Raw genomic sequence first — 7745 nt, 5'->3', positions numbered from 1 at the left:
TACAAAACAAAAGGGAATTGCCATTACCAAACTTGTCTTGCAAGAGTTACTGAAAAAAAGTGCCACAGAGAAAGAAACAAGGTAATACACAATAAAAACTTACCTAGAAACACAAAACCATAGAAATAAAAAGACAACTTTAAAGTTTAAAAGAAAAGGAGGAAATGGATAGAGGTTGTTCAGGTAAAAACAGTGAGCCCATGTTCAGTGGGGAAGCAATTACAGAAGCCAGACCTTCCACCTTCTGCATACCACAATGACATTGGGTCCATACTCCCAGAGGGATAAAGAGTAGGAAATCTATCAGGGGAATGGATGGGATACAGAGTCCTGGTGGTGGGAATTGTGTGGAGTTGTACCCCTCTTATCCTATGGTTTAGTCAGTGTTTCCTTTTTATAAATAAATTAAAAAAAAAAACAGTGAGACAAAAACAGTTCAAAAAAAGACTCCTTAGATGTATTTTTATATAATATGTTTATATATATAAATTATATATATAATACAGGGAGTTGAGCATAGCACAGTGACTTAAGTGCACAAGGCGCAAAATGCAAGGACCAGCACAAGTATCCTGGTACAAGCTCCCAGCTTCCCGGGAAGCAGGTCTGCAGGTGTCTGTCTTTCTCTCCCCCTCTCTGTCTTCCCCTCCTCTACATTTTCTCTCTGTCCTATCCAAAAACAAACAAACAAAATATAATACTGTTTGTGTAATGTATTTGCATGCATATGATCCTCTATGTCTTTAAATATCATTTGCTCTTTAGTGTTTTTTAATCATATATATATATTTGGTTTTGTTTTTCTCATCCTCTTTTTTTAAATTTTTTTATTTCTTTATTGGGGAATTAATGTTTTACATTCAACAGTAAATACAACAGTTTGTACATGCATAACATTCCCCAGTTTCCCATTTAACAATACAACCCCCACTATGTCATTTATCATCCTTCATGGACCTGTATTCTCCCCACCCACCCACTCCCACCCCAGAGTCTTTTACTTTGGTGTGATATGCCAATTACATTTCAGGTTCTACTTGTGTGTTTTCATTTCTGATCTTATTTTTCAACTTCTGCCTGAGAGTGAGATCACCTCATATTCATCCTTCTGTTTCTGACTTATTTCACATAACATGATTTTTTTCAAGGTCCATCCAAGATCGGCTGAAAACGGTGAAGTCACCATTTTTTACAGCTGAGTAGTATTCCATTGTGTATATATACCACAACTTGCTCAGCCACTCATCTGTTGTTGGACACCTGGGTTGCTTCCAGATTTTGGCTATTACAAATTGTGCTGCCAAGAACATATGTGTACACAGATCTTTTTGGATGGGTGTGTTGGGTTCCTTAGGATATATCCCCAGGAGAGGAATTGCAGGGTCATAGGGTAGGTCCATTTCTAGCCTTCTGAGAGTTCTTCAGACTGTTCTCCACAGAGGTTAAGATGTCTTTATTCTTTAGGAAACATATGTCTAAATAACCAGATTTTATCTTTGAATCTAAATTTATTGTTACAAAGACAAAACTGTTGCTAAATCACTGGTGTCACATTAGTCAACACTTCTTGGATATTCAAAGGTCAGTCTCCTACCACTCAGGGATCAAAGTTGCTCCTATGTTATTACAACTCTGAAAAGAATGAGGAACTAGATTAATGTTTAGTAGCATTTGATAGTTTATGTGCAGTGTTGGACCCAGACATTAGATGCTAAGGCAAATCATCCAGGTCACAGGAAGTACAGAAACCTGGGGAAAGCCATTAGAAACTTAGTGCAGGGGGAGGTGTGGCCATGGAATAACTGGGACCAAATCACCTCTCCTCCCATGACAACAAATAAATACAAGAGACCCAACTGAAGTCATATCTACAGCTGAAAGTTCTGCAGCCTCTGGTGGGTGCTTGCATCTGGTTGGAGTGGAAATGGCATGTGGGCACAGGTTGAAGAACAGCAAAGTCAAATCAGAGCTCTGGGAGGCATGGGTGTTGAACTGCGCCATTTTAGCAATTTCATGTTAAGCACAGCAAGCAAGTAACGTTGTTGCTAGTGCTGGAAGAAAAGAGATAGGGGCTTAAAACCTTTCAGTCTTTGACTCAGGGGGGGTTTAGCCTTCTGAAGTTAAGGAAAGGACACAACATAAAACAGGGCATTTGTGACCACAAGACAGCCCAAAGCAACCACTCTCCCCACCCCATCCCATCCACCACAGATCATACAAAGAAGGGACCTAGAGGTCACAATAGCACCACCTGCTGGCCATCAATAGCCAGCACCAGAAAATGCGCAAGCAGAAAAACAGAACTAAACAGCCAACTAACTATGCCATATCGGCCAGACAGAAATGAAACAGACAAAATCCAAGGAATTACAGAGAGACTCTCAGAGACAGACTACACAGAGCTAATTATGAGGACTCTCCAAGAAATTAAGCAAGAATTAAAAGAGCATGTTACTATGGAATTAAAACACATGAGAGAGGAACTTATAACAGAGATCACTAAGAATCTTCAAATCTTGAAAGAAGAACTTCAGTCAGAACTCCAGGGAGTAAAAGACACTCTAACTCCAATCCATGCCCAGGTAGAAGGATTAGGAAGTAGACTCAACACATTCAGAAAAAAATAATCTCCAATCTAGAAGATATGGCCAGTCCACTCTTTAAATTCAAAAATAAGGGAGAGGAATGGTTTAGAAAGATTGAAGCAACTCTCCATGAAATTGCAGACTCCAGCAAAAGATCAAATGTAAGAGTGGTAGGTATATCTGAAGAGGAGGACAAGGCCAAAGGCCCAGAGTCCATTTTCAGAGCAATTTTAGCTGAGAACTTCCCTCACTTTGGAAACCATCAGAAAATTCTCATTCAAGAGGCAGAACAACCACCCAGATTTATAAATACAAAAAGACCAACACCAAGGCACATTGTTGTAAAACTATCAAAAGTCAATAACAAGGAAAAAATTTTGCTGGCTGCTAGGGAAAGGAAAGAAGTTACATACAGAGGCAGAGCTATAAGATTGTCATCAGGTTTCTCTTCACAAATTCTAGAGGCAAGGAGAGAGTGCAATGACATATTCAAAGTTCTAAAGGAGAGGAAATTCCAGCCACGAATATTGTATCCTGCAAAATTATCCTTCAAATATGAGGGAGAAATAAAGGTTTTCTCAAATATTCAAGAACTAAAGGAATCTGCCACAATCGACCCCATTTTACAAGAACTACTAAACTGGGTCCCACAAGAAAGGAGGAAACAAAGGAATATACATTCCAAACACCAAGTTGCAGATGCTGTCATGATGTCAACCTGACTTGCCCGGACAGACGACCTCACCAATGTGTCTTGGAGCCCCACCTCTCCAGAGCCCTGCCTCAGTAGGGAAAGATAGGGACAGGCTGGGAGTATGGATCGACCTGTCAGTGCCCATGTCCATCAGAGAAGCAATGACAGAAACCAGACCTCCCACCTTCTGCACCCCATAATGATCCTGGGTCTATGCTCCCAGAGGGGTAAAGAATAGGAAAGCTTTCAATGGAGTGAATGGGATATGGAAGTCTGGTAGTGGGAAATGTGTGGAATTTCACCCCTCTTATTCTATGCTTCTGTTGATATTTTCTATTTTATTTTATAAATAGATTAAATTTTTAAAAAGAAGAAGAAAATTAGTGCAGGAGGTGGGTGGTGGTGCACCTGGTTGAATGCATGTGTTACAATGCACATTCAAGCTAGAATCAAGCTCCCAGCCTCCACCTGCAAGGGAGAAGTTTTACAAGTGGTGCAGCAGTGCTGTGGGTGCCTCTATGTCTCTCTTCCTATCTCCCCAATAAGTAAGTAAAGATTTAAAAAAAAAATTAGTGCAGTTTAGCAGAGACTTCAGATATTGTGTTAATGTGATAATTACAAACTGGGGCATGTTTATTGCATGCTTTTTGCTGTTTATTTTGATTTTTTAAAAATTTTATTTTCCCTTTTGTTGCCCTTGTTGTTTTTATTGTTGTAGTTATTACTGTTGTTGTCGTCGTCGTCATTATTAGGTAGGACAGAGAGAAATGGAGAGAGGAGGGAAGACCGAGAGGGGAGAGAAAGATAGACACTTGCAGACATGCTTCACTGCCTGTGAAGCGACTCTCCTGCAGGAACCAGGGACTCCAACCGGGATCCTTATGCTGGTCCTTGTGCATCACACCACGTGCGCTTAACCCGCTGTGCTACCATCCAACTCCCCTGTTTATTTTGATTTTACAATCATTCATTTTTACTGTCTTTTCAAAAATAACCTGGCTTGGGAAGACAAGATTGAAAAAAACTCTCTTTGGCAAGAGTTTGAGAAGCCTGGGAATAGACGGTTGCATTCATGAAAATTTGAGTCCCTTTTATCCGATATTGCATCCCAAGATTCTACAATTACTACAACCTAGGCCTAGCAGTGGTGCAACCAGTTGAGCACAAACATTACATACAAGGACCCAGGTTCAAGCCTTCACTCCCTGTCTACAGTGGGAAAGCTTTACAATCAGTGAATCGGGGCTGCAGGTATCTCTCCTTCTCTTTCCCTCTATATCTTCCCTGCCCCTCTCAATTTTTATCTGTCCTATCAAAATAAAAAGAAAAAAAAAGGGGGGAGGCCTCTGGGGCAGCCAATTTGGTGTGCAGGCAATGCATGAACCCCAGCAATAAGCCTGATGGCAATAAAAGTTAAATTAAAAAATAAATAATACGGGAATCAGGCAGCGAGTTAAGCGCACGTGGCGCAAAGCCCAAGGACCGACTTAAGGATCCCGGTTTGAGCCCCGGCTCCCCACCTGTAGGGGAGTCCCTTCACAGGCGGTGAAGCAGGTCTGCAGGTGTCTATCTTTCTCTCCCCCTTTCTGTCTTTCCCTCCTCTCTCCATTTCTCTCTGTCTTATCCAAAAATGATGACAACAATAATAACTACAACAGTAAAACAAGGGCAACAACAAATAAATAAATAAATATTTTTAAAAAATAAATAATATTACTCCGAAAAGAAAAATCCACAGAAGAATGAAGGAGAGAAAACTGCTGCTGAGTGGTAGACACTCACTTCCACACTCCAGTAGGCCCGGAGACCTTGGTGGACTTGGATTGTAGCCAACCTGCTCTCACCTTTTGACATTGTCAGCACCGTGATGGGCTCTGTAACCAATCAGCTTGTGCTGTCACCAGCTTGAAAAAAGATAAAAGGCTTGGTGCTGAGGCTAAACAAAACAAAACAAAAATGTATTGAGGCCTGATAGGAGTCTACCTGAAGACTGTTAATAAGAAATAAATGTAGCCCCGTGCCCTCTAAGCCACCTCAGCCTCATTCTTTGGTTACGTTTAAGTTGTAACTCTAGAGAGCTATATGAAGGATTTTTTCTGTAACACTACCTACCTCTCTATAACATTTTTTCTCTTCTTCTTTTTTATTGAGAAAAATATCAGGAGTGTATAACTATAAATGACTGTATAAATTACATTGCTTCACCATGAAAAATCGAATTCTCTATTTTCATTAAGAAAGTTACCATTTTGGGGTTGGGTGGTGGTGCACTTGGCTAAGCTCACACATTACACTGTATAAGGACCCAGGTTCAAGGCCCCACCTGTAGGGTGGTGATGCAGGGCCACATGTGTCTCTCTGTCTCTCTCTATCACCCCCTTCCCCCTTGATTTCTGGCTGGTTCTATCCAATAAATAAATAAATAAATAAATATAATAGAAATTTTTAAAAAGTTACCATTTAAAAAAAATAATTACCCTATAATCCCATTACAATTTAAAACAAGATGAAAAGTTACATAAACAATAAATGTCAGGGGGGTGTCTGGTGGTAGTGCACTGGGTTAAATACACATAGTACAAAGTGCACAGACCTGTGCAAGGAATCTGCTTGGAGTCCCCGGCTCCTCAATTACAGGGGGGTCGCTTTACAGGGGCTCAGTGCCTACATGACTCCACTGTTTGTGGCTGCCATTTTTAGGGAAATATAGAGAAACAGAGAAAAAGAGATACCTGCAGCACTGCTCCACCACTCATGAAGTTTCTACCCTGCAGGTGGGGACCAGAGGCTTGAACCTAGTCCATGCACATGGTAACATATGCACTCTACTGGGTGCCATTGTCTGACCAACCCCATCCCAGCACAGTAATTTCTGGTATACAGGCAACAACTGACCTCTCACTAATGGGCAATGCAGGTGTCTATCTTTCTCTCCCCTTTACCTTCCCCTCCTCTCTCAATTTTTATCTGTCCTAACCAATATAATGGGGGTGGGGTGTTGAGGCCTCCAGGAACAGTGGATTCGTAGTGTAGGCACCTAGCCCCAGCTATAGCCCTGGAGCCAAAAAGTTAATTAATTAATTAAAATAAATAAATGTCAGCATTAAGCATACATAGTATGAAGTGCAAGGATCCATGCAAGGATCCCAGTTCGAGCCCCCACCCCCTGCACCACCGAGCCCCAGCAATAACCCTGCAGACAATAAATAAATAAATATCATATGAAACCTAAAATCCAGTTGAGTCTTGCCTAATTGACATTTTCTTCCTCCTCCTCTTTTTCATCTTCTTCTTTTTCCATTCAACTGGGTGACTTTGGCTCCATACACAAGAGTTCTGAGTTCTAACTCTCTTCTAGGTCTCCATCAGAGACAGGGAGATGGTGCTTGATCTTTCTCCCCTGTAATATGACAGGGAGATCTTTGGGGACTCTGAAAAGAGTCAACAAGAACATAAAACAATCTCAAAACAAAAACCAGAATGACTATAAGCAAGGCACATTTGTCAATAATCACCCTAAATGTGAAAAATAGCTTAAATTCACCAGCCAAAAGATTCAGAGTGACTGAATAGATTAAAAAGCAACACCCATCTATTCTGTGTCTCTAGGAATCAAAAACAAAACAAACAAAAAGAAAGAAACCTAAGATCCATACGTTCTTTCTTTGAAATCATCTCTATACCCATTATTGTCTTATATATCTGAGAAAATTTTGAGTAATTAAAGATTTAACAAGGGAGTCGGGCGGTAGCACAGCGGGTTAAGCGCACGTGGCGTGGCACAAAGCGCAAGGACTGGAGTAAGGATCGCGGTTCGAGCTCCTGGCTCCCTACCTGTAGGGGGTTCCCTTCACATGCAGTGAAGCAGGTCTGCAGGTGTCTATCTTTCTCTCCCCCTCTCTGTCTTCCCTCTTCTCTCCATTTCTCTCTGTACTGTCCAACAACAACAACAGTAAAAATAACTACAACAATAAAACAAAGGGAATGTTTAAAAAAACAAACTATTAAAAAATAAAATTAAAAAAAAGATTTAACAAATCAGAATTTTTCCATTGGAGATATAAACTTTTGTCTTTTTTTTTTTTTTTTTCTTAATCAGAGCATTGCTCAATTCTGGTTTAGTGCAGATGCTGGGAATTGAACCTGGGACCTTTAGTGCCTCAGGCATTAAAGTCTTTTTGCATAACCATTATACTGTCTTCCTAGACCAAAAACAAAGCTCATTTTTCCCAAAGAAACTTTTTTAAAATACTGATTTTGTTTTAAATCTCTTCATTGAGGAAATAATGATTTACAAGATAGTTGCTATGTAGCACAGGTTAAACTGAGGAGAGGTCTGGGAGCAGACGCTGGGCTGCGAAGGAGTACAGTCCCTGGGTCCCCATATCCAAAAAAAGGAGTGGAAAGTTGAGAGAATGCCCAAACTTCGTATCCCAGGGTCAGATCTCTCCCCAGAAATCGCAGAT

This window comes from Erinaceus europaeus, chromosome 9, assembly GCF_950295315.1.
Source record: "Erinaceus europaeus chromosome 9, mEriEur2.1, whole genome shotgun sequence".
Lineage (NCBI taxonomy): Eukaryota > Metazoa > Chordata > Mammalia > Eulipotyphla > Erinaceidae > Erinaceus > Erinaceus europaeus.
Note: the sequence above shows the minus strand (reverse complement) of the source record.